Source organism: Psammomys obesus, unplaced genomic scaffold (genome assembly GCF_907164565.1).
Source record: "Psammomys obesus unplaced genomic scaffold, mPsaObe1.curated_primary_1811, whole genome shotgun sequence".
Classification (NCBI taxonomy): domain Eukaryota; kingdom Metazoa; phylum Chordata; class Mammalia; order Rodentia; family Muridae; genus Psammomys; species Psammomys obesus.
Window position 1 is genome coordinate 3,643,302 of NW_026596162.1, and position 27,560 is coordinate 3,670,861.

Sequence of the window (27,560 nt, forward strand, 5' to 3'; positions counted from 1 at the left end):
CTCTTTGTAGACCAGGCTAGCCTCAAACCCACAGAGCTCTGTCTGCTTCTGCCTCCCAGAGCGCTGGGATTACAGGCATGTGAAACCATGCCAGGCGATTAGTTTTTAACATTGGAGTTAAAGACATGTGCAGGAGGAAGTGGGGTCCTCCTAAGCTGAAGCAGGGTTTTGGGGAACCAGGATATCAGGAGGCATCTGAAAGTGCAGCTCCAGGGTGCCTTTTGTATATGTGATCAGTGGGGAAAGGTGGTTGGGAGGAGGAACCATTTATAACCCACCTGTGTGTGATGTTCGTCACTACCTGGTAGGAAGCAGCTACTCTCTCTCCCTTCTATTTATCAAAAATACTGCTTTTAGGTTTATTTTATGTGCATGATTGCTCTGCCTTCATGTGTTTGTGTGGTGTGTGCATGCCTGGTGCACATGAAGGTCAGAAGGAGGGTATTGGCTGTTCTGGAAATGGAGTTAGAAACTGCTGTGAGCTGCCACATGGGTGCATAAGAACATTCAGCTCTTAGCTACCAAGCTGCCGCTCCGGTCCCCTTTGTCTTCCTTTGAAAGGAAGGAGACTGAGGCTTCGAGACATTTGTATTTCTAACATCATAGAAATAGCTATGGCATATCATGATATACCATAGCTAATGATAGCTTCCCAGGAAGCTTTATGGCCCGTTTCCATGGAGTTAGGAGTAATCTTTCTTCCCCCCTCCCTTTCCCGGTGTTCTCTGCTGTTTTCCTTCCTGAGTTTGATACCTACGCGTTATACTGGTGCTAGGATGCTGCTCGGGCACTCTCGAGATGAATCACCCCCCGCCATTTCGTCAGTTTTTGCCATGGATGCTCTATCTACACCTTAATGCATGTGTCTTGATGATTGCTTGATGAGAGCATTGCACACGGTTTGATTGCCTTCAGCTTCAGTTGAAATAGCCTTAATTGAGCAGCTGTAGTGTTTAGGGCGTTTGGTTTAGGTTTTGGCAGGTGAAGCGTGGTGGTTTTTGCCTCCAGGGAGTTTATGTTGTGAAAGGAATCCACAAGGCTTATGGACCCTGAGCCAAGTTCCCATGGGAAGGCCAGGGTTCAGAGAGGTTCACTGGCCTGGGTCTGCACTTCCAGGAAAAGCACAAGCAGGGGCCGAGGTCCCAGCAGGAGAGGGCAGGTTGGTTTGGAAGTCCAGGGTATAATTTGCTGTTGAAGACGAGGTGCTAGAAGATAACAGGGTTGATGGTTTACTTAGGGCCCAGATCAGGTAGGGCAGAGGTTGACCTTTCCATCTCTTGTCGTAGGAACCGGAGGATTTGAGCGGAGTGGGGACAGTCTGTCTTACTAGGGCCTTGGGAACACTGTTAAGAGGGAGAAGGTGGTTTGAGCATTGCTGCTTTGGTGGCTCCCATGACACAGAGCACAGAACACATCCCAGGGCATCTGGTTCAGGATGCACTAAGCTGAGTATTAGGATGCTAATTACCCTGAGCCACTGCACTGATGCACACACAAGGAGGAAGTCTTGGTGGAAAGCTGAGTCACATTCTCTGGCTCCATAGCTACCGATTCAGGTGAGCCACCTTTAGGGAAGGTGTGGCAGGGTAGCAGGCACCTGGATTCTAGTTAGGTAGGCCCCTACCTGGAAGGCTAGGGCTCATTTATTTCCCTTTGGTCTGGGAAGCTCTTTTAGGGGGCTTTGTGTTTGTAGTGTTGGCAGCTGAGTTTGTGTGTCGGTAGGAAAGCTTTTCTGTACGTATAGAGAGCTGCCAGTTGGTTGGGACACCAGTTACTCTGGACCTGCCCAGGGTCTCAGTGTTGTTGTTACCTGAGCCTCTCTCTTGACTTCTTTTTCTCCATCCTCGTTTTGGGGCTGTGGCTTCTGTCTCTCTCCACAAGGAAAAAAGGGCCCAGACCTTCCTCACCTGTCCCTCACCAGGCAAGGCAAGTCTGGATTTATGGCTTTTTACTGATAATAATAACCCCCAAATCATTTTGATCCTCTACAGCTAACTGGCCTTCCTCTAGAAACCTGCAAAGCAGTAGTAAATCCCTTTGCACTGCACTGCTTTGCGCTCCTCAGCCCTCTGGTAAAGCTGGAAGTGGCTGAAAGAGAGGCAGCCGGAGCCAGGGCCAGGGCCCACATAATCCACACGCTCTGGACGTCACCCCGGGTGACTCAGATTCAGTTGCGTTTGCCGTTTCACAACCACCTGCATCTGATCTCCCTCCGGGCAAATTCTGTGCCTGGCTCCTGGTACTAGGAGCATAGTGCTCCTCCAGGTTTGGCTTCTCGCAGCCTTTTTTTTTTTTAAAGACGCAGGTGTTGTCGTGAGTGTTGAACAAATCCTGTGCATTTTCTCTCTGCTGCCTTCCCAATATCCCAACAGCACTGGCAAGCGTGCACACTTAACGTTTGGGAGGTTGGGAAGATGGGGCCTGAGGAGACTGAGGAGACTGGTCCTCACCGTTACTGCAACAGTCATCTCATTTCACCCACCTAACAAGGCCATTGCTACTTCCATCTTATAGGTGAAGAAGCTGGGGCCTTGAGAGATGTGCCTGGTGTGTCTAGGGACACTGCGGCCAGTGAGTCGAAACTCAGACCCAGGCCAGGGTACCACAGCGCTCTTCATTCTCACAGTTCTGCAGTTGTTTATTAGGTGAAATTGTTTTCTCCTTTGTGGCCAACGCAGCCTATTTCTTCCATTGACTTTGTGGGGTTTTTTTTTTTTTTTTTGTTTGTGTCTCACCTTCCCCCCCCCCCAAAAAAAAAATTGTTAGAAGGCAGAAGAAAGCTAGCTAATATATATCAAGTGTCCAATAAGTATCAGGCACTTTTTTTCCTTAAATAAAAAGGAATGAAATCAGGTTTCTTCATACTGGAGTGTAAGCTCCATGAGGCCTTTTTGTCTTTTATATACTTTTCTTTTTAATGCATACCCAGTACTGGAGCATCGCTGAATGCTCAGTCAATGGTCCCTGAAGAAGGGTTACTTTACCTGCTTGGCAGGTGTAGATGCGAGGACAGAGGACTCGGGATTCGGGTGTGTAGCTCACAAGGCGATCGGAAACAGCCTTTGCTTTTCACAGCACAGGGTTTTGTTTTTGTTTAGAAAAAGCCGATCCTTTTTACACATGTAAGCTGAGAGTAATCAGATCTATGCTGTGGGGATTACAGAGCATGATATAAAACACTATAAATACCCAATATCCAGCACCATATAAACAGCGGATAAACTGAGCCGTATTTGTTGTTCGGCATGGTCTTTGTTTAGGGCAGGCTTACCCCACAAATTAGCATAGCTGGGAACACGCTATTCGGTGGAGCGCTTGGAAGTGTGTTTAAATCTTAACCATGCCTCTGCTTTTCACGCAGAGTAAGTAGTGAACTAGGTGAGATCAGTTCCACCGAACTTGGGAGAGTAGTTAGGGAGCTCAGGGTTTGGTTAATCTCTTTTCTAATCTGTGTTTACAGCCATCATGCTTTAAGGACATAGCATGGTTCATTTCTTCTCCTTACACGTTACCTGGCAGGTGAGGAAAGTGAGGCCGGCTGAGGTGTCCAGGTGTGGATCATTGGTCTTACATGTTCGGTTTCCTTAGATGTCAGCGTGCCGCGCCTACCCAGGAGGCCCAGCATTTGTCTCCATTGGCTTTTCAGAGCACTCATGGTGCCACCCCAGTGTTAGGGTGTAAGCGAGCAGTTTATATCAGTAATCTGCTACCAGCTGGTAAATCAAAATCACAGTGTGACTGTAGAAATGTTGGTATTCTTGGTAGATAATGAGACATCTGAAGACAAGGTGATTTGCTACCCTTTTAAGAGTTACAAAGAGCCAGGCAAATGGTAGTGCATGCTTTTAATCCCAGCACTCCAGAGGCAGCAAAGGCAGGTAACTCTGAGTTTGGGGCCAGCCTGGTCTACAGAGAGAGTTCCAGGACAGCCAGGAACACACAGTGAAACCTTGTTTAAAAAAAAAAAACCCAGGTGCAGTGGCACAAATTGTGATCCCAGCACTCTGAGAGGCAGAGTTTAAAGCCAGCCTGGTCTACAGAGGATTCCAGGACAGCCAAGGCTACCCAAGGAAACCCTGTCTCGAAAAACAAAAACAAAAAGTGACAAAATCCTAAGGATTTAATTATTTCTCTGATATTTACAAGCAGATTTTAAAGACTTATTTATTTTTATTTTATGTACATGAGTGTTTTGCTTGCATGTGTTTGTACCACATGCGTGCCCAGTGCACAAAGAGGTTGGAAAAGGGTGTAAGATTCCCTGTAAACAATCTACCGTGTGGGTACTGGGAATTGAACCTGGGTCCTCTGCAAGAACAGGTGTTCCTAACTGCTGAGCCAGCTCTCTAATCCTCCCACTAGATTTTAAAATTATTTTCCTACACAAATGATTCATACTCACCAAGGAAAATGAATTAAAAGAATAATGCAAATGAAGAATAAAGTAGTAGTATTGCTACAAATCTGAAAAGACCATTTCCAAAACTGTATTTGTCTTTCTAGGTGGCTTTTGGTGGCAGAGGCAGCCCTTTGTTTGGGGCAGGGGTGGGTAGTCTCATATAGGCCAGGCAGGACTCCTAGAATTGCAAGCATGCACCATGCAGGTGGGTGAGTGCTGTGCTAAAAATAGAACCCAGGGCTTCATGCATGCGAGGCAAGCATGCTAACCACTGAAGCACACTTTCAGCTCTAGAGGACTTTTTGCTTGGAGGAACACAATATGAAAGTGGTAATTCATTTGTGGATAAGAGACTCATTTTTCTATGACCTCTTAAGTTATACAGTATCTTTTCAAATTTAAGAATATATGACAAGTCTTTTCTGGCATAGTCCACCTATGTTGGCATAAAAATCACATTATTTTTGTTGTGGCATAATCTGGAGGACTGGGTTTGGGTCATAGGCAGATTTTTTTCTAATTACTTCCCACTCCCTGGGTTCTCATTAAGGAAAGTTGTTTTCTCATTTAAATGAAGCCAGTCTAGGATTAAGTTTTTTGAACACAATCACAAATTTACTCAACTTTTCAGTGAAAAAATACTGACAAATGTGCTTGCTTTTGTGTATCACGTGACCCGGTCGTCTTAGTGTCCCAAGCAAGCTGGAGTCAACCATGAGGCACCATGCCTGGCTGGGACTTATATTACTGTTATTAGCATGTGTAAGTACACACATTCACATCTCTACAGGGCCAGGGCTTGAACCTAGGCCCTCACACCTGCTAAACACAGGCTCTGCCACAAGGTCATGCCCTCCCAACCCTATGATCACTCTCTCCCTTTTTAAATTAGCATATAAAGTAATGGGTTTCATTATCACATTTTCATACATGCTTTCTCTTCATCCTTGTGTATCTTTTAATGTTAAAAAAATACAAACAAAAACTTTAATTGAAAGTGGATGTGGTGGTGATACACACTTGTAGTCCCAGCAGAGGCCAAGGAAGAAGGACCCGAGCCTTAGGGCATCCTGAGCTATATAGGGATAGTTGCTCAAAAAACACAACAGGCCAGGAATGGTGGCCCATGCCTTTAATCCTAGCATCCAGAGGCAGTGGCAAGCTTGCAAGACCAGCCCATTCTATGTAGAGAGTTCCAGGCAAGAGGGTTACATGCTAAGAACCCATCTTAAATCTTCAAGCACGATTTTATATTTTTAGAATATGTTGGGAGCTGTAATGACAAAGAAGGCAATAGCATTTTAGTGGCATCTGTTGCCATTGATTATAGCAGAGTATATGCTTGCAAAGTAATAGTATGTAGGTGTAAATTTACTTGGCTAGTAGATAACTTCCTGAAGCGATAATTAAGTGGGTCCCTTGAAACAGTTCCCCAGAGGCTCCTGCCCTAGAGACAGTTCCTTTGTGAATCACTCTAAGGTCTAATGTCAGGAAAATAATGATTAGGTCAGGTCTGAGCTGTAAATGGGATCCCTTGACTCAGTCTAGGAATGGCTACAGAGTCATGGCCGAGCCGAGGGCCATTCTTTAACAAGTTAGGAGGATGTGTTTTGTTCCCACTGGTCCAGCAGGAAGATGTCATTCCCTGAGCAGTTTCCAGTGCAGCCCTTGGATCACATTCATTTTAGAGCAAAGAATTGAGTTAGGGAAGTGAATTCAATCTGTCAGATCGTCCAAGCATTCCTGCCTACCTCTTGCTATATGATTCCTTCAAAGGCCCTTTTAATTATCTACTGTGGTCTGTTAGCATGAGCATTGGGTTTGTTAGTTAGGAGCCCTGAGCCCCCCCCCCCCCCCCTTAATTTATGGTTAGTCTTTAGTTTTTTCCATTCCCGAAATGGGAAGACTGTATATTTTGTACCATATTGTTAGGTGACAGAATTATGATCCTGGAAAGTTTTTTGTTTGTTTATTTTTTTCTTAGTGTATACAAACCTTTGGGAGGAGAGAAGGTATTGTCTTTTCACGTAAAGGAAAAGAATCCTAAACCTAGGGAAATTCTCAACATCCTGAAATCTGCTTTAAGGTGGAGCAACAGAAAAGGCTGTCCCTTGGAAGGAAACCTTTTTAAGAAACCTTCTCTTCATCCTCCTCTGATTGTGTTCCTCTTTCTAAAACGGGATGTTGAAATGTCCCCTGTTATCTGTAGAACGACCAGGCCACTGTTCCCACTCCACCATTTTCTGAGAGTCTGGGCCAGATAGCAGGTATTCTGTTTACATTTTAGGCGGGTCTGTATGTGCTCCAAAAACATTTATTGCATCTCTATTTCAAGCCTTTATAGCCTTTCCAAGTTGCTCACGGAACTTTAGGTGGCAGCTTAGCAAAGAAATGTAGACAGTAAGTAAGAGCTTATCAACTGAGCCTACAGGGTCCAGGAAGCCAGTGTTCCTCACTCGTCTGCAAATGGTGAATCGCAGGCAGGGATAATTGGAGGAAGTGCATCTTGTGAAGGAGATGGTGGTGATGACCAGGCCTCGGTTAAAGAACTTGTGGCCATTTGTACACCATACCTTTGCCTGATAGACCCAGCTGTGAGGCAGGCTCCTCTGCCCTGACCAGAGGCCGTAGTTACTTTTGGTACACAGTGACCTCAGTGAAGGTCTCAGGGGGGGAAATCCTCCAAACATAGCTACCAGTTTGATTCTGGCAGAGGTTTTGAGTTGGAAGGTGCCACCGCCGGCACCTTCTCCTGTGCCTTTGTAGCTGTCAGTAATTAAGAGTTTTAAAAAACAGGTTGAAATGCGTTGTGATTGATATCTTAGGGGTTTCAGTTTGTTTTGAAATTTTAAACAATTGCCCAGGAATTTTTCCCCTTCAGTAGCTTACTTTGGGTCCCAATGATTAAAAATAAGCACATTCTTTGTAAGATGAGATAAGCCATTTGATTGAGAAAGGACAGGGTTATGAAAAAAACACACACACATATACACACATATGGATGTGATTTTTTTTCTAAACAGACCTACTACCTTCTTGAAATATTTTTTTTTAGGTGTAACAGACCATAAAGTAAATAACATTCTCTAGAGACATGAATCTATAAACAAAGCATAAATATCTTTATTTAAGATGGATTAATAAGTTCGGAAGCCTAATGGTTTTGTTGTATTCTCAGGTGGCTTACAGAAGTCTGTCACTAATGTATGTGTTGCCCTCAGAATTTTCATTAAAAAAAAAAAAAAAGTAGGCATGCACCAGCTCTCAGTGGCAGTGAAACAGAAACTGGGTACAAATGTTGTAGAAAGATGAAGTCACCACACACCTGGCCTCTTCTTCTCTTCCCTTCCCAACTCTGCTCTTTTGAGATGTTCTTCAGAAGATGGAGGAAGCTCTGCCTTTAGGGTCATCATTCCGGATGGGGGGGGGGTGGTGGGAGTGGCCCAGCACTAGGAGTCCTTCCTCAGAAGCCCCAGACTGACCCTTCACTTTATGGGCTGTCAGGAGGTGGGCAGTCTTGTCCCTAGGCTTTCCCAGAAAGGCCTGGGAGGAACAGGGAGAATGTTCTGCTCTCCTAGATGCTTCCTCCCCACCCCTGGGCTGTAGGGAGGGGGTGGTAGGGAGTTGGAATCCAAGGAGCCCAGCTGGAGGGCTGAAGGCTGTAACTACCATTGTCCAGGCACTAACCAGGCTGCAGCCCAGAAGTTGCTTGGCTGTTGGTTTTGTATGCTGACCCATGTAGAGAACATGCGTCCATGCCTAGATGCTGAATATGCAGGCAAATAAAACCAAGCCAAATGCTGAGGGGTTTGTTGTTTTTCTAAAGAATTGAAACTGGCTCTTCTGGCCCAACGGTGGAGTCACTTGCTCAAATTACTCCAGGTAGTATAGGTCACTAAAAAAAATGATTTGGAAAGATGCAGCATAAAACTGAGGCCTGGAAGGCCTGCTCTGGTGCTTTTTCTTCTCTTGTGATGGTGGAAGGAGAGGATGGGAGAAGTCACTTGGCCCTGGCCTGCCTCCTCCTCTTCCTCTCTCTGCCCACGGTGTTGAGAGTGGCTGCCTGGTGCTTGGTGCTGTGGCCGGATTTTCAGCCATTTTTCAGTTTCCCATATCACCAGTCATCAGAGCCAGGGCTCCTTTTTGTTTTCAAGGGCACCAGCCTAGCCGTTTAACCCCCATCTCAGTGTGTGCCCCTCCTTGCCAGTCAGGGAGGTTGATAATGTTAGCTGATTTACTGTCACTGAAAAAAAAAAAAGCATCCTTCAATTAGACTTTTACACCCCAGTCAAGACACCCTTTGTGTACTTTTACTAAAACATGCTCAAGACCCAAATCTTTGAGGAGGGGGGGAAATGGAAAGAAAAAAGAGACTGGCAACTTTTTCCAGTTTAAGCTGCATGTTGGTCCATGTTAATTAGGCATTTGTTCCTTAGGCTGGAGGTGATAGAAAATGCCAGTTACTGTGGTATTTAACTGACACCAAACTGCTGTGCAAATACTTCAGTTAGACCTAGGCTTCTTTCTTAATTGGTGGGAAGGAAAACACACCCAGAAAAAGGAGGAAACTGTTACTTTCATTGGACATTTAAATTTTTTCATGCTGGAAGATGGGAGGAACACTCGGGTGTCTCTCTTTAATTAAGTGCCCACTTGTGCTTTTTTAAAAAAACAGGAGCCAGAATCTCTCCTAAAATTTGAGCTGCTCAAAGTGATTCATTTATGCAAGAGTTCAGCAAATGACAGTTTAGTGCTTGTGACCCAAGGTCAAAAAGTGTAGTCACTGCTCTCTGAAGTCTGTATAGATTCCTGTATTTCTTTGGCACTTTTTAAAAAAAATTGTTCCGGAAATTGTGTTTCTTTAGTTTTTTTATAATAAGATTAATCCATACCAGAAATTGCATTCACCAGTTAAGGCGCCATGAGATATATAATTTTTAAAAACTTAATTTGGTGACATAGTAGAAGATAATGTTTTGCCTTGGTAGGAATAATTAGATGAAACATGCTTTTGCTTTTTTTTTTTTTAAAAAAAAAACAACTTCCTTGTTTTCTGGAGGGTGCTCATCAGTAAGAAGAATGTGCCTTATATTTTTTACAGGTATTTAAACCAATTCCAAAATAATGTTTTTATTTTTGTTTTGCTTTTAACTTTAAGTCTCACTTTCTTTGCATTTGGTGTCTAGCCAAAGGCTCATGGTAGAGAGCACTTCAGTTTTAGTAATTAACTACCTTTTGGTGCATTGAATGAATTTAATATGTTAATACTCCTGTAAGGCCCAGAATTGCTTGGCTGCCCCTTGCCCTGCCTGCCTGGTACTGGCTGAAAAGGTACCATTGTTTGTTCTGCAAACACTGGGTGATGTTTGTTTCCAAGGTGACTGATTCTATTGGTGCTCTTTAAGCAAGGGGGGATGGGGAAGAGAGAAAGTTAGTAGCTTCAAACACCTGAGAACATCCTATTTGTGACAGTCTGTGTATGTTGGGTGTGTGTTGGTTGAAATTTTATGTAACCTGAGGTTATTTGAAAGTAAAAGGGCAAGTGTAGAAATGGGAATATAGATAATGTAAAAATGCAGTGTCAGTTAACAGAAAGTTCTCATATTTAATTCAATATATAGTAAATGTTAGAATCAGATCTACTTAGGCTGAAGTAAAATGTTTACACTGGAAAATTAAAGAGCTAAGGGAAAGATATTTTAGATGTTAATACATATTAGGCCATTTTTCTTTCAGTTACAATACATTATTTACAAAAGCCGAACAGATAAATGTTTGGCAGTATAATTAAAGTTGGTTGTTGATAATGTATATGGGCCTTCAAAAAGTGAGAGGACAGATGAAACAATTTTTTTAATTTTGTTTTGTTTTGTTTTCTGACAACTCATTGAGGTGTATGTATCTCTTCCAGAAAACTTCCAGAGACAACAAAATGGATCAGAATCATCCTTTCATGGGTGATACATATTGGCATAATTCGTTAAATTCTGGACGTTTGTATTTTATCATTGAGACCTTGTAGGTTCAGAGACTATTCCGCATGTCGCCCTCCACCCCCTCCAGTGCGTGGATGCGGTTAACAGAACTTTGCCTTTTCACTCCTATCTGGTTTAGTACAGTTCATGCGCAGGTTTCACTAAACATTAACTTCTTTTATCAGGGCTTGCAGTGTGCTGAATGGTTAGTAAAGAGAGTGTACTGCAAGAGACAGATGAAAATGAGAGTTCAAGGTCAGGTGGCTGTTGAATTTTTTTTTTTAATTGTTGAGAATTTAGGGGAAAAGCAAGTCTTTCTGAGGCCTGCTGGCTACAGTTTTGTGTAGTGAGACCAACATGGATTTGTTCAGATGCTGTGAGTGGTTACCGCATCTGACTTTAGGACGTTCTTTCCTCCCCTGAGAAAGCATCCTTCAAGGATAAAAGGTTCTCAAGACCTTCGCAAAGAAATGAGGTGTGACATTCATCAGGGACATTTTCAAGTTCCGGGCAGTGCCTTGTAAAGGGTGACTCGCGTGTGCCCCTCTGATCATCATTTGTATTTCTGCAGTTAGTACAGTAACTCAAAAACCGAAGTGCTAGAATTCAGTATTGCCAAATATAGAATAAACACACATCATGTTAATGCTCTTAGAACCTCGGCTGTCTTTTTTTTTTTTTTTTTTTTTTTTAATAAGAACGTGGTTCTTGCTTTTTTAACCGAAAGGAATAAAATGTCCACACGGGTAGCGAAGCTGCCCTTTTCCTGCCCCTGCGACCCCAGGGTTTTAAAGCGCGGACAGCGGCTCGGCCGCCCACTCGCATCGCTGTTTGCCCAGCGCTGGGTCGGTTCTGGGCCGACGCGGACGGTGGTGGCAGCAACCTTGGGGTTAAAGTTGTTGGAGACGCTCGAAGGCCCCCGTGTAAGCTTTAAACGCTCCTGGGCGGCCTCGGGCCCGGGTCCGTCCTTGTCCAGACGTGGCCAGTGCGTCCCGTGACCCTAGAGCTTCCAAGGCGTGTGACCCCGCGGGGCATCTTCTCAGCTTGGGTCCGCCTTCCCCGGGAAGGGCGTGAGGGAGCCGGGGTGGGCAGCCATTACGCAGGCCTGCCCCGGCGGGGCCGGGTGACACGGTGTGGGGCGCCCGGCCCGCGGAGCCCGGCAGTTCGGGGCTTGTCGGTGACCTCCGCAGCCGAGGGACTTGCAGTGCTTGGCCAGGCTCCACGGGACCTGCAGGACGCTCGCCTCACCTCAGCGCGAGTGCTGGGCATTCCGCGAGTGGGCCGCAGGGACGTCAGTCAGGCCAGCGGCGCTGCCGATTGGCCGAGGCGCCGGCGGGGGCGGGGCGGGGCGCTGGCATCCCTGCCTGGACCTTGAAGGTCTGCCCTCTCAGCCTCTCGAGAGGGATCTCCTGAGGCTCTCACCGCAGCCTGTGGCGGCAGCAGCAGCTTAGTGGCAACCAGAGGTTCCCCAGAGCCCGTTGAGCCACAGAGCCTTAGAATTCTCTCAGCGATTGCTTAGAAAATGTGGGTGCTCTGAGCAAGACCCTCTTCCTCTTTACGCCTTCCTCCTCCTGGCTAGTCCGTGGGCAATCGAGCTCGTGACCACGTTTACAGTTTCGGAAGTTTTCAGAGGCCCGTGCCGCCCTGCTCGCATCCTGTGTCTCTCCCCCACACCCATAAGCCCCCTGTTCGGATCTTGGGTTTCCCTCGATGGCCGTGCTCCCTGGAGGGTGGCACTGGGCCAGTCGCTGCAAAGCTGGACCCACAGGAGGCCCTGTGGAGCAGGAAGTCAGGGACTTCCATGTGGGGACAGCAGTAGAGTGGCAGCAGCCAGGTGGCCAAGCATGTGAGCGCACACAGCTCAGCCTTGGCCTTTGAGCAGTGGCTTTCTCCAGAACGACTCCCATTCCCAGAACAGAGGCAGAGGCGAGCCTCCCGCTTTGCATCCTTCGTGGGAAGCCCCCAGGTTGCAGTCAGTCACCCTGCTGAAAGTGGGGCGTCCTTGTTTATTTGGGTACTGTTTCAAGTTTCTCTTCTTGGGACCAGTTAGTTAGAAAAAGGAAAAAAAAAAAAAAAAAAGCCTGTTTAGCCGCATTGTGGCTTCTACCTGGTTCTGAACTTGCACATCACTAGTGAGGATACTGTTGCCACTGCTACTGATGGCCAAAGGTCACTTGCCACGGAGCCGGTCTGTGCTCTATCTTACTCTAGGACAGTCCACAGGGTCGGCATTGACGCTCCCTGACAGGTGCTCTGGTAACCTTACAGTCATGCGACTCAGAACAATGCCGAAGCCAGGGGCGGTGATGCAGCCTCCAAGAGGTGGCCGTCCTGTACATCGGCACTATAATGGCCTAGCTCGTTTCTTTGTCTTACAGTGTGATGCCTGGCCTTCTACGCTTTGGGATTTGCCTTCTTATTGTACTGTTTGATGACCAGCTCTCTCAAAACGGATCCATCATCAGGGTGAGAACTTTTCCGTGCTACACAAATCCAGCTCCAGAAAGATTCTGATTGAGCTAGTTTAGGTCAAGACTAAAAACAGGTAATTCGGAGCATTTGTGTCAAAAACCTCTGGTGAAGTGGGCACGGCTGTGTTTTTAATCTGAGCATCTCTGAGTTTAAGCTATCTAGAGCCCAACACACACACACACACACACACACACACACACACACACACACACACCTGATGAGACCAATGTATGTTTTTTTTTTCTTTCTGTGTGTGTGTGTGTGTGTGTGTGTGTGTGTGTGTGTTTTGGGTCAGAGAAGAGCATTCAAGAGTCAGTTCTTGGTGGATTCTGGAACCAAACTCAGGTCTCTAGGTTTGTAACAGACACCTTTATCTCCTAGTCATTCTCACAAGCCCAGCAAACTGGAATTAAAAAAATAAAAAAATTAATCTCTAATGAAAGGGTTAAGAATTGGTAAGCCAGGAGTTCTCCTAGCTGATGTTGGCTTGCTGCAAAGCTGAGTTTGCTATTAAACAGCGTACTGTGGCACCTGTGCTGGAACCATCATGGCCCTCAGCACTGGCAGGTGCCACGGCTGCTAATTAATTTTTTAAGAACTCAGAGCTCTGACAGAATTATCAGGGATGCTGAGTAGCAAGGTACCAGATGTTTCTTTTGTTAAAGTCAGGCAGAAGTGGTGTTTCAGGTAATCAGGCTATGGATGTTTAATCTCTTACTCTGACGTTATGGGGCTTAGAGTATTGGCTATTTTCTTTAAGGAGGGAAGGAGAAGGGTATCGTTCTGGTTTCTAGCATGCCTTTCCCCCTCCCAGCATTATCTCTGGTGGAAGGGTTGACTCAATTATCATTAGGCCCAGGTCCCGTTAGAAGAGGGTTAAATGGTACTCAGGGGCCTCTTTATCTGAGCCGTTTTTGCCACAGCTGAACTCGTCAGCCTGCGCCTCTCTCTAACTGAATTCAGTCCTTTTTCATGGAGGAACAACAGTAAAGTCAAAGGCTCCACATGTGGAGCAGACTTTACAGCCCATCAACAGCCTTTGCTGTCGCAGTTCATGAATGCACCATTTGTTGTTTTGAGCACAACTGTTAGATACAACTGGTCTTGCTGCCCGCTCTGCCTCTGACTAGTGAGCATCAGCCCAGCCAGTGGAGTCCGCCCCCCATCCTTGCTTTTTTTTTTTTTTTTTTTTTTAATCCTGCATGGACCAAGTTTTAACTTTAAGTACTCTCATTTTGTCCACACTAGAATTTCTTTGACCCAGTTTACATTTTTCAAATGTGGGATTTTTTTTTTTGGAAATAAGGTTTTAGTTGGCTAAAACTGGTTTGAGAATTCTGAATAAATATTTTACTTGATTGAAGAAAGGGTTGTGTGTGTGTGTGTGTGTGTGTGTGTGTGTGTGTGTGTGGTTTACTTTTGCACACACATGCTTCCCCCCCCGCCCAAGTCAGTGTTCCTTGTGTAGCCCAGGCTGTCCTGGACTTGTTCAATGAACCAGGATGGCTTAGAACTAGAACTAGAGCTAGAACTGCCTCTGTCTCCTGAATGCTGGGGTCAAAGGCCACCACTACCACCCACCAGGCTCACACATGCCTTTTTTATAATTCAAAGACCTTTGTTGTGACTTTGAAATTGAATTTTAAATTGGTTTGAATTTTGAAAGTTCAATCTTTATACATCATCTCTTCATCAAATATTGCCTTCAATTTAGAATCTAATATCGTAAATGCTTTCATAGTAAAAAATAAGCATGTGAGGTGTTGGGTTACTTAGTTTGATTTAGCCATTTTACGATGTATATGTATCAGAGTATTATTATATATATATAATAAAATGTATATAGTAAATACAGCCCTTCACCCCTACCCAGTCTTCAGAATCAACTCAGAGTCTTTGCTGTGCTAGATAGCAACTACCACAAGGTACAGGTTTCAGCCTAATAAGCTTTGTCAACCACACCGTAATAAAACTTATTAATTAGAAAATAATTTGAGAAACTGTCAGTTAAACTGTAGTATGGCATTCTCAAGCATTTCTAGAATGTTTCTGGATAACGTAGCCATTCTTCTCTTAAGATAGGACTCTACAATGATAGTGTTCATGTTAGAATTTTCACTTCTGTTTTCTTTTCCTCTCACATGCACCTTTTTGGCCCCAAAGGGTTGCTGCAGATGTTTACACTGAAATTATTCCTTCTTTATAGTTTAAGCCATTTTAGCTAGAGAGTATTAATATCCCTTTCTGTTGTGCTTTGCACGTCCACATTGACTGTCCCAGCTGTTTTGCTCTTGGCTCTTGGATGGGCCACAGAGATGAATTTCTGTTAACATAGTAAACATCCTGTAACAACTGATTCCATGTGCCTTGACATTCTAGAGCTTCTGAAAATGGCATACTTGGGTTGTTGTTTTGTTTTTTGTCTCACAGGGTTTTACTGTGTAGCCTTGGCTGTTCTGGAGCTTGCTTTGTAGACCAGGCTGGCCTTGAACACACAGAGATACACCTGCATCTGCCCAAGCTCTAGGATCAAGGGCATAAGCCACCATACCCGGATATGTAGTTAAATCTTAAAAGTAAGTAAAAGAGAGAGGGGGAGAAAGTATGTGTGTGTGTTTGGAGACAGTCTTACCGTGTAGCCCAGGCTGGCCTCTTCAGACTTCCTTTGTGATGGGATATTTATCTGTCTTTCAGAGAAGCTATGGAGACCTTAGGTTATATTTGTGTTTTGTTTAAAATTGGCATATACAAACACACACAGAAGAAGGTTTAGTCAGATGTGAGATCTTTGTCACTTCACTGTTTTTCTGTGAAGATGTCTTCCTAAGCAGCAAGCCGCTTAGGGCAAGCAAGCTCATGTTTAAAGATTCTGGACAGCAGCTTTTGGTGTTCCATGTTTATGGGCTTGGTTTTCATCTGTGCCTCTAAAATGCATAAGGTTGCAAGTAGTTCTGCCGTTACCATAGTTTGTGTGTGTTTCATTATGTGTGTCATTTGAAATGGCAGCTAAAACACCATGAGGAATTATCAGCTGGTAGAAACTGCTTTTCCTATGTCAGAACAGCCAGTGTGGCTTAGTTGGTGCTTCTGTTGCTAAGTAGGGAGGTTTCTGGTCTCGAGGCTACTCATTAACCCTGTAAGTGCCCAACAGCAAGCCGAGAAGATAAAGAAAAATAACCCTGTGTTTTCTCCTGTATCATGTTTTGTCTGAGTGCATGAAAAGTGGAATAGGGCAGCTTAAGCCTGATTTACTCATTCAGAGGCCAAGGAGGAGAGCTGGGAGATGGTGAGGGCTCCAGGTTAGCAGTTTTCACTGGGTGATGGCTCCAGTAGTTAATAGTAAAATTCTTAGCAATGTGATCAGAATTGCGGTTGGATTCCAGTGAGGACCGGGGTTAGCTCTTCTCTTTGGCATTTTTCTCTGTAAGCCTGCCTTTAATTGCCCACGTGGCTGTGTTGAGAGGAAGAAGGAAGAAAGGGGTTGCTGTTTGCATCCATTTGCCAGAAAGGAGTTAACAGAACATACCACAAAACAGGTTGGGCAAGACTGTTAAAGTCAGTGATGAAGCCTGCCTCCCCCCTTCTTCTCTTCTTCCCTCCTCTTCCTTCTACCACCTTTACCACTTTCAGGGCTTTAAAACATCTTTGGGCTATCGCCTACATCCCCCATACCCCCACACATAACCCCAATTCACTGTCTGGCGTCCTCGCTCCTAGTCAGAATACTTGATGTGAATAAAATACTTTGTGCAGATGAGGAGCTTGTCTGCGACAGGCAGGCAGCCTAGCCAGCTGTTTCTCAAGCAGTCGATGGTGCCCTCTGTCATGTAACATAGGCCCTATTCAGCAGCAGCATTCTTGAGTATGCATTTATGCCTCTGTGGGACTGTGGAGTGTACAGCTTGGGAGGGAGGGGGCTGTGGAGGCAGGATGAAGAAGGAAGTGTGTACATTCACACAGAGTCAGAGAGCAACGAGCCACTCAGATGCCACTAAGTCTGAAGACCTTGTTGTTTGAAGCATCTTTAACTTCAGGGGTACCATGGGGCCTAGAATTTAGGAGAACTGGGTTTATTGCAGGATATAAGTTCTCCATGGTGTTTGCATCCATTCATCCCATAAACATACCATATATAGTCATGCTTGAGCTCACTATAACATCACAAGGGAAGCACTCCTAACGCACGGTTCCTTTCTCGCTGAGAAGCAGACTCACAGAGGCTATTTCTGGTGTGTTGTGGCTTGCTGTCTTTGGGGAGGGGGAGAAAAGAGGCTCTTGCTTTCCATATTTACACTGTTCCCAATGTTTCTGATTCGTGTTTGCCTAGTACTCTGAAAGTTAAAAGGGTTTTACCGTCATGGGAGGAAAAACAATTCTCTGAGTGCATCTGTTTTAGAATAGAATTCTGTTTTTCTTAGCGCCTAACATGGCATACATTTCGTTTTATGGGCCCTGATCTCCCACTGTTCTGAGAGCCTCCTTTCATGTTGTTAGGGTGAGCCGTACCCTGTAACGTGTAGTATTTACTGGTGGCCATGGAAAAGTTTTTCCTGTTTCCTTTCCCAACCTTCCTGAACTGTCCAGATTATTTACCACGTGTTACTTTAAGATGTTCAGGGCAGGGCACACAGCTTCTGTGGCAGTATTCAAATTTGACAGAGTTGGGTCAGCTGAATTGAGGTGGCAATGAGAAAGAAATGCAGTTTCTTTGTCTCCTACCTTGAATGCTGTATTTCAGCTTGGAGTGAACATCGGGGCATTTGTGGTTCAGATGAGAGGTCCGTGCTCCCCACCCCCACCACCTGCAGCTGCTTACGCTCCTGCTCCCTGGAGTGTGTCTCTTCTGAGGACATGTGTAAATAACTTGAGGGAAAAGATGGTTTGCCAAGCTGGGACTTGAATAGTATTAAAGAGACAAGATTGGTGCTTTCTGTTTTGTTTTCTTTCATTAGCCTCATCAGAATGAATTTAAATCCGACTGTGTGACAGTTAATTGTCTCATCCTTCCCCTTTCCTAGGCTGATAAGATCCTGTTTGCCTGCTTCCCTCAAGCCTCCCTGAGAAGTTCTTAATGCAGTAGAATAAAGTTACCATATTCTTACAACTCCGTTCCTTTAACTTATGTAATTGTGTTTTTCCAAGCCATACAGGTTGACTAATACGTTAAAGTTTCTTCAAGAGCATCAGTAAGTTCAGGTTAAAAAGTAAAATAGGATAAAATGGTTGGGTACTCCAGAGGCAGTGGCAGGTGAGCTCTGTGAGTTCAAAGCAGGATTGATGTATATAGAGAGACCTTGTCTCAGAAATAAATGTCTGAGGAGATGACTTCGCAGTCAAGAGCATCGGTCACTCTGCAGAAGACCTAGGTTCTATTCCCAGCACCTACATGGCGGCTCAGAACTGTCTGCTCTTTCAGCCTCAGAGGTCTGACGTCCTCTTTTGTCTTCCTTGTATTTTGCATGCATGTGGTACACCAAAAACAAAACAGATCTAAAAACAAACAAATTAAAAAAAAAATCAAAAAATACTTTCAAGTATCTACTTTGTTTCTAGATAATTGTTAATTATTAGTAGTAATTTCTAAACTTTAGATAATGTTTAGAAAAAAACACTGGGTTCTTCCAGATGACCTGCTATCACCATGGAGACAGCAGTCAATTGGTTAGAATGCTGTTGATGCACGTTCAGTGTATCACTTACGTGGAGGTCAGCTGCTTGGCACTCTCAGGTCCAGAATGAGTGAGAGCTAGTAGGGTGAATAGTTGATAGAGGTAATTTGTAGTTTTCAGAGGCCACACACAAGTGTTAAGAAATCTGGTGGTAATGCTCCTAACCTTGATTTGTGTCTTTATACTTTTTTTTTTTGTATTTTTGGAGACGGAGTTTCTCTGTATAGCCTTAGCCCAGCACTCAGAATGCAGAGGCAGGTTGAGCACTGGATTTGAGGCCAGCCTGATCTACAAATCAAGTTCCAAGATAGCCAGGGTCATACCCATATACTATTCATCCCACAAACTCCCATTCATTATGGCCTGAGAGTGCCAAGTAAGTGACCTCTGCCTAAGTGATGGCAGTTCGTGTGCGTCAGCCTCCGCCAACGCCTGCTTTTGTTTGTATTTTTAATGTGGATTGTCTTGTGTTTAAAACTAAAATAATATATTAGATGCCACTGATTTTTTTTTTACAAAAAAATAGATTATTTTATGTGTATGAATGTTTTGCTTGAAAGTATATCTGTGTATCACACGCTTTGTGGCTGGTGCCCTTGGAGGTATGAAGAGGGCAGCATGATCCTCTGGAACTGGAGTTACAGTTGTGAGCCAGCCACTGTATAGGTGATGGGAATGGAATCTGGGTCATCTGTAAGAACAAGTGCTCTTAAGTGTTGAGACATCTATCCAGCCCCAAGATGCCATTGTTTTTTGTTTTTTGTTTTTTTTTTTAATTTTAAAACTTCTCTGGTATAAAGAAAGAAGTTACCTCTACACCAGAGAGGTCATAGATACCTGGAAGACTCTCTGTATAGAAAAAGAATCTTGGATCTGGGCTGTGTCTATGTAATATTTATTTTATTATTATGTGTGTGGGTATGTGCATGTAAGTACAGGTGCCTGAGAGGACATCAGAGAGAGTTACAGTGGTCATCAGCTCCCCAGTGTGGGTGCTGGGAACCCAGTTTGTTTTGTTTTGTTTTGTTTTTCAAGAGTATCAAGGTCTTTTAACTGAATCATTTCTGTGTATGTGTGTGTGTGTGTACTTGCACAAACGTTTTGTTTTGTTCTGCTTTGTTTTGTTTTGTTTTAAAGGAACAGGGCCCTACTTTGTAGCCCAGTCTGGCTTTAAACTAATTCCTGTCCTTTTGCTGTGTGCCAGGATGGGATTGTAGGCATGTTGTCACGGTGCTTAGAAGGACCACATTCTAATAATTAGAGTCATAGATACATTTGAATGCCAACATTAACTTGCAGTATATCAACTTTAAGACTTCTGTGTGTGCATTTAGATTTGCTGTATTACATTTTTAATTTTTTTTTACATTTTTAATTTTTAATAGTGACATAAGGATGGCATAAACTTTGTTTCTCTTCAGACTAGCCCTTGGTGTTTTCCATAGCAAAATTGTTCATTTGAGTATTTAATTGGAATTAAAATTTGGTCTTGCTAGTATCTCGGGAAACTCTGACACCAGATTGCCACACTAGAGGCAGAAAGTATTCTATTACGTTGTAGTGTTTGACTCTGTCCAGCAAGGGAAACACATTTGAATTACATGTAAGAAATAGGAATTAGTTGTCTGTTTGTTAGATGCTCAGGGCAGCTGGAAACATAATTAAAAGCCAGGACTTTCCAAGAAGCAAGTAGACGGTTTGGGAGCTGACCCTTTGAAGTGGAGAGAGCATAGGGGATCTGTGCAGAAGGGGTGCTGCTGAGGGGTTGGAAGAGTTAGTCATTGAAATTCACAGCAACCGATAGAAATGACCTATAGCAGGTTGTGATGGCTGTTTGCCAGGATGCCTTGTCACATCCGCCGGGTAGGCGGAGCCTCAGGGACAACTGTTAGAGTAGAGTGGTAGAACAGGAGGTGCAGGTAGGGAAGTGTCCAGGCATGGAATGGAATAGCCTCTGGCTGCCTGGAGAACAGCCTTTCTGAATCATAGGCATGGAGAACTTCGTTCCGCTGGAGCTCATAGGTGGAGAGAGCAGGAAAGTGCATGCCCCCAGTTTAATACTCTGATGTCCCTGCGGAGCTCTGAAGATAGCACAGAAATCACTGGGCTGTTAATGGCCCCTCAGTCTGCTGTATCCACTACTTAAAAGCTCTTTGCCTTTTATAAAAACCTTTAAAAAGTTTTTTTTAAACCAGATGCTACCAATCAACTTTAAACCTAAAGTTGCTCTTACAGGTATCAAGTTAGTTATCAAGAGGGGAGAAGAGACCCAAGGAGGAAAAAAAATTGATCAATTGATTTAAAGTTGTTGGAGGATTAAAATGTTACTTGATTGCTGGTCTTATCCTGGATTTGGAGATTTCAAGAAAAAGTGGACAATGACGGCTTTTGTCCAAGGATTTCAGCAGTCACATGATCTGTATAACCAGTCCCAGGAGCTGAAAGTGCTGGAAGCCTCTGTGCTTCATCCACCGAGAGGAGGGACTGCCTGTAGAAAGGATGTTCAGACTTGGGAATCGCTTAGCTGAGAACTGACTTTGGTCCTGGCTTTAATTTTATACAAAAGTTGGCACACCCCAAAGTCATGACAAGAGTGGGCCACAATATTTGGGTGTAAGTTGGAGTTTAAGGGAGAGGCAACAGCAGGAAGACCAGTAGAGGCAGACAGTTCAGTGCCCTGTTTCACCTAGAGAAGCTGGCCCAGCCAGGTTGGGGCCCCAGGCACAGGGGTCATCTTGATAAGCTATCTCAAGTAATGTAGAGATATGGGCAGTTTATTCAAGGCCGAAGCTGGAGACCTCTGAGCATAAGTAAATGGGGATTTGGGTTATGTAAAGGCACCATTTATAAACTCCCGGGAACTTACTTACACGCGTGCCCATCGTGTAGAAGCGATCAAGCTAGACCACGAGAGCTGTGTAGTATTGCTTTCTGTGGCTTTGTTTCCTCGGTGTTGGATCCCCGTACCTCTCTTCTCTCACACAGAAGCATGCAAGGACTCTGGTTTGATGGGACAGTATGAGTGTTATAAAGTCACTTGGCTGAATAATACATCCTTTAGGAACCTTGTGGGAAAGTCACTAACAAGACTTGATGCTGAGTTTCCTTTAGTTAATTTAGTAAGATTCTTTTCTAACTGCACACAATTCCTGTTACTTATATTTTTCAGTTGTCCATGTTATTTCCTAATGAAAACTGAAATGAGCTTGCTTCAGGATTCAAATGAAGGTTTATTGATCTTCTCAACACAAGTAGAATGACATTGTTGGGGGGGGGGGTTTAAAAGCTGTTTCCATTGCTGGGAATATAGCTTAGTGATTGGGAGCTTGCCTAACAAAGGTGAGAGCCTAGCTTTGATTTCAGAGTAGCCAGATGGAGAGGGCATCTTGCTCTGTCACCCAAACTCAGAGGCTCAAACAGCCCTGTGTCAGCCTTCTGAGTAGTTAAGACAGGGCATGTACCACTGCATCGAACCTTTTTTTTTTTTTTTTTTCTGGGGTGGGGGTGTTGAGACAGGCTTTCTCTCTGTGTAGCCCTGGCTGTCCTGGAACTTATTCTATAGACCAGGTTGGCCTTGAACTCACAGAGATCCGCCTGCCTCTGACTCCCAAGTGCTGGGATTGAAGGCATGCACCACCATACCACTCAGCAATTAAAAAAAAAAAAAAAAGTGTGTGTGTGTGGGGGGGGCTCCTTTTGTTCTATGTAGAATGATGGTGTGTCCTAATAGAATTTTCTGCCTCCTTTGAAGTGAGGTGTAGACTAGGGTCCACAGCAATAGCCCTCCAGGGAAATGCTGTCTGGCTCAGTGAACTGAAAGACCATGTGTGATTCTGTTAAATATATTTTCTTTATTGTTTCTTTCCAGTTCTTTCAATTTTAAATATGGTTTGTGGTGCATGCCTCTAATCCCAGCTTTTAGGGAAACTGAGGCAACAAGATTGAGATGTTGAGGCCAGCCTAGGCAACTTAGTGAGATATTGTCTGCCCCTCAAAAAGAAAGAGATTCTCCCTATACACACCTTGATATTCTGGCAGAGTCAGTCCACACACAATCTAAAATGGAACCTTTGTGCTCTTGGTCTGTCCTGAAGAAGCAGAGTGAAAGATGAAAGGGTTCCAGTAAGGAAAGATCAATACAGTCACCCGTCTCTTCTGCAGGCAGTAGCTTCCAAGATCCCTTGCCAAGGATGCTGAAATTTAGTAATCTTTAGATTACTTATACTATCTAATACAGTCCTTACATGATTTCATTCGTGATTCAGTATAGCACTCAAAATACATAGCAGATCCTAGTTTTCTTTAGGAACTTCCAGATTCGGGGGTGGAGGTGGGGGATAAGATTATAAGCCATAGGTAGAGAAGGCCTCTGTGTATATTCGTCAATGAGCTCTTGTTCTAAACACCCCCCCCCCACGTGCTTACTTTTCACCCTGGAAATACTTGTTAGCATATTTCTCTTTCTCACTGACAGTTGTTTCATGAGCATACTGCAGTGAGGGGTTTCTATAATTGGCTAGAAACAGGCCTCAAAAGGAAGACATACAAACATTTTTGCAGATAAAAGTTATGAGGGTAGTGTAGACCTCTTGGCTAATTTTAAAGAATAACCCACTCACCCTTTTATATCTCTGTTTGATAGGTTGGATATAATTTCTGTATTCTTTTCATAAAGATGATAGGTATTGGGGTGTTTTGTGGTTTGTGGGGGTTTATTTGTTTGCTCATTCTGGTTTGGGTCGGTCAATTGAGACAGACAGGATCTCATAGTTGTAGCCCTAAAACTCACTATTTAAACCATTCTGGTATGGAGCTCACTGAGATTCATCTTCCTCTGCATTCTGAGAGCCAAGGATTAAAGGTGTGCGCTACCATGCCTGGCAGGGATAGACATTGGTTAATGTAAGCTATACAGAATGAGGTATCAAATAAGCCCTGAAATCTAAAAACATTCAGCTCATGCCTTGTTGATATAAAATCCTCAGAAGAGTTATAACTCAGTATAGCTCCCTCCCATGCTAGTGATTCAAGGATCCAGGCTGCAGGGGTCTCTTGGCCATGCTGGTATTATACATGCTTACAGATGGCCGCAAGGAGAGTAAGCCATCAGATCATAGGGTCAGCTTTTCGAAGCCCCGTAGTGATACACATCACTTGTGCTCACAGCCCATTGGCTCTAACTAGCAACGTGACCTGTCTGAATATAAAGGTAGTTAGTAGAGCCACCTGCTTCGTCTCTATCATTTCATCTCCTGAAGGTTTACTTTGAACATAAATAAGACTTAGTCCTAAAGCCTAAAACATAAAAGCTAACTGTTCACTTAACAGTGATTCTCAAAGTGTGGTTCCCCAAATACGCAGCTTGTTGGTAATGAGGATTCCTGAGCTTCTGGGCTTTCATCAGAAACTGTGGGATTCCAGGGTAGAGTGTATGTGCAAGGGCCTAGGTTCTTTAACTCATCAGCGTCGTAAGGAAAAGAAGAAACTGCAGTGGGGTCCTGAAAAGCTGTTATGAGTTGTTGGTTGAATTGGATTGGTTGGATTCACAATTGAGGAATTAAGCCTAAAGTACTGATAAGCACTTACTAGTGTGAATGTCTGGGAAACATACTCAGGATCACAAATATGATAAAAAGCAAGTGTTGGAGGGATTGTACTGTGTGTCCCAGTCTCTAAGCTCCTATCGGTATCAAATCATCTGTTACCCACAGCAACTGTATAATGTATGTAGCTCTGCTACTGCCTTCATCTTTTAGCCGAGGAAACTGAGGCACAGAGGGTGGTGTCACAAGGTCAGGATGCAAGCGGTAAATGCAAGAACTGAACCCAGGCACAGAGAGTGGCTCCGGAACCCTCTCCACAACCACGGTGCGTGTGCTTGCTGATCTTTAAGGTGACGGTTCACAGGGCCATATCGTAATTTTTTACTTTTTCTTGAATGGAGACAATCTGAGAAATAGCAGGAAGTGTGGTGTGTCGGTGACAGTTCACATTTTAAGTTAAGCTTCATTCGTTGGTGGTTTACATGTGTGGTGGGCTACAGGCAGTATTGGCCAATCGTGGAAGTACATGGCTCGGCTGCTCTTGCTTATCCATTTAAAACTGAACAGTAAACAGAATACGGCTGTTAGGGGGTAGAACTAAGGAGTTAGTGGGAAGTGGTTTCTCAGAGTGAGGTGTAGTTCAGTCAACATCACAGAACATTTTCTTCAGTTAACCTATGTGCAATCTCTGGGCTTAACACGGAGGCCCTGTTCTCATCACCTTCCCTTTTGAGTCTTCTCTGGCCTTTCATCTCTTTGCCCTCTCTGGGATGCCTGTGTGAAGCTGGCTTCCATCAGACAGTTTAAAGGTTTCTGTTGAGTCTCCAGTATTAATAGAGAAAATGTGTTTTTTCTTTCCAAGACATGGGATAAAAAAGTTTTAACCTTCCACTTGAGAAGGCTCTTGGAAGGAGTTACATGGGGAGATCTAATCATTAGCCTTTTAAGCAGATGAAAATGTTTCCAAATGACTTTAAGAACTGCTTATTTCCTTACATTCTTTTAAAATTTATGACGGGGGTTTGGGGGCTGGAAAGATGGTTTGGCCCTTAAGGGCACAGGCTGCTCTTCGAGAGGACCCAGGTTTTGGTTCCCAGTACCCACACGGTACTGTACAGCCTTCTGAAAATCCAAGTCCAGGAGATCCAGTGCCTCCTTCTGGCTTCCTCGGGCACCGGACATGTGCATAGTGCACACACCGTGTATATATAATATATAGTATTATGCACATATAACATATACCTAACAATATGTATGTATCCTGTATCATGCATGCATTATAAAAATAAATACATCTTTAAAAAAAAAGATAAAATGTGATAATCAAGTATGTTTTCGAGGCAGGACTGAAATATGTTGCTGTTAAGTGTCCTTTGCCACTAGAATGTTTTCTTGCCTGCTTTGTCTCTTGTCCTCATTGGACTGCAGTTGAGATGGCTCCTTAGCGGCGCTTCAGGAGGCAGTGGCTTTGACTCTAGGCGGAGGATAAAGATAGTATCTACTCTTCCAGGCTTCATGTTGGCTGGGAGCAACTGCTAGGCTTTGTACAGTTTGAACATAGTATTTCATCCCCAAATTGCTGAAATTTTTAGTGTTCTGCGAGTTAGGGCACAACTGAGGTTTTGACATTCAAACTTAGGTCTAGGATTTTCCTTTGAGAAGCAGTTGTTCACCTAGTACTTGAATGGAGATGGTAAGAAAGGAGGAGAGTATTTTTGCAGAAATTGTTTTAAAGTTCCATCCATCTCCTTCCTTCCCCTTCATCACTTTAAATGGTTTGATTTGCTTAGGTATTCCAATGATGGTGTAAGTAATTGAAGGAAATCTTGAGTCAGGTAAAGACAAAAGAAAAAACTAACCTAAAATCAACTGAACTAACCTAAGAACAACAACTCACACTGACCGACTCACAAGAGTGTCCCGGACTTGGCTGAACCTGTGAGAACTGTCCTGATCACAGTGCTCTTGGTGGGCCTTGTGCTGCTTTTTGCTGGGTGTGGTGGCCCATGTATCTAATTCCAGCCTAGGCTGGCAGATCTTTAGGCCAAGCCAGGACTACATAGTGAGACCCTGTCTTATGTGACTTTCCAGCCTGCATTTTACAGTGAGCCACATCTTGGTTAGAGTGGAACCCACTAGTTTATAGTTAGGCAAACAGCTACATGACTGGATTGGGTACCAGCTGGAAGAAAAATAACAGGCTTGCCTCTAACTACTGAAGTATAAGATGCAGTGTTTAGAGTAATCCATTTTTCTTTTCCTCTGCCAGCCATTAGCAGTAGGAACAGGGTGCCATAGACTCCCTGAGTAGGAGGAGGGGGCTTTCAAAAGTACCATTGTACTTTCCCTGGGACCATTTGTGTGTGTGTTTTATTTGAGACAGTTTGTAGCTCTGGCTGGCCTGGAACTCACAATATAACCTTGGCTGGCCTAGAATTAGTGTCCTGTCTCAGGCTCTTGAGTGCTGCCAGGATTACAGATAATAGATATGTTTGGGTCACACTGTGTGAGGATGTATGTTTTGAGGTAGACTCATGTCTGTAGCCTAGACTGGACTTACAGTCCCTATATGCATGACCTTGAACTTTCTTCTACCTCTTCTACTTTAGGAAGAGCCATACATCAGGCTCAGGACCAAAGGAGAGCACCTTGAGCACCTGTAAAGACTTGAGATAACCAAGGGATTCCCTCTGTTCAGCTTCATCCTCCCTGGCTGCTGGGCTGGTGGTATGGGATAGGGGGTCGTCTGTTTATTTCTGGCAGCCACTGGGCTGTCTCCTGCCTGCTCTCTGGGTTCCTTTGTTCATTGAACCATCACTTGCCCCATTCTGCAGCTAGGACCACCTGTCTGTTTTCAGGAGATTACCAGTCTGTCAAATATTTGAGTTCCTACTGTGTGCTAAAGATTAAGACCTCCAGCAAAAAAGCCTCCTTGGACCCCCTGGGATTCCACTCTACCACACTCAGATGAAAGGGCTTTGTCCACTGACCTTTATGCTTGGTTAAGGGGTATCTCTTCAGTTCCCTATTTCAAGCTCCCCCCCACTACTTCTACACTGCCACCACCCTCTGGACTGGGCCTCCTTGCATTGCTTCACAGCCCAACTGTCAATCATCTGCAGCTTTTTCTTGGTTACCATTTTAGTGCCTCAGGCCACTTGCCTCTGGCTGTTCTTGTCTCTTGCCTGCCTGCTTTTCTTTGAAAGTTGTTCTGGTTTACCTTCTCTGTTCCCTTTGTTCCCCTTTCTACTCACCCCACCCCCACCCCAGTCACCATGTTCAGACAGGCTTTCTAAACTCTTGCTTCACCTTCTCAGACTTCGATGCGCCTATACCCCTCACTACCCCAAACCCAGCTTTCCCAGTTCCCCATAATTTGCCCTACACACCCTCTGTAATCATCCTTTGGCCTTCAGCAGCACCTGGTGCTTTCTGAGTATCAGCTCCCCCATCAGTTTCTCCATACCTTCACCATGCGCACACCTGTCTGCTCCTGATGGGC

At 44.3% G+C, this 27,560-nt stretch overlaps 1 protein-coding gene across 11 annotated transcripts in view; it reads left to right on the forward strand.

The window, feature by feature from the left end:
• Rreb1 (ras responsive element binding protein 1) overlaps positions 1-27,560 on the forward strand; it is a 126,639-nt gene that overhangs the window by 18,787 nt on the left and 80,292 nt on the right. For 6 of the 11 annotated variants that reach the window (XM_055595115.1, XM_055595106.1, XM_055595116.1 and 3 more), the window contains exon 2: positions 12,753-12,840. The exons of the other annotated variants lie outside the window; for them this stretch is intronic. The gene's annotated coding sequence lies outside the window, so the exon portion shown is untranslated. The remainder of the gene's footprint in view (positions 1-12,752; positions 12,841-27,560) is intronic. 11 annotated transcript variants of the gene reach the window in all.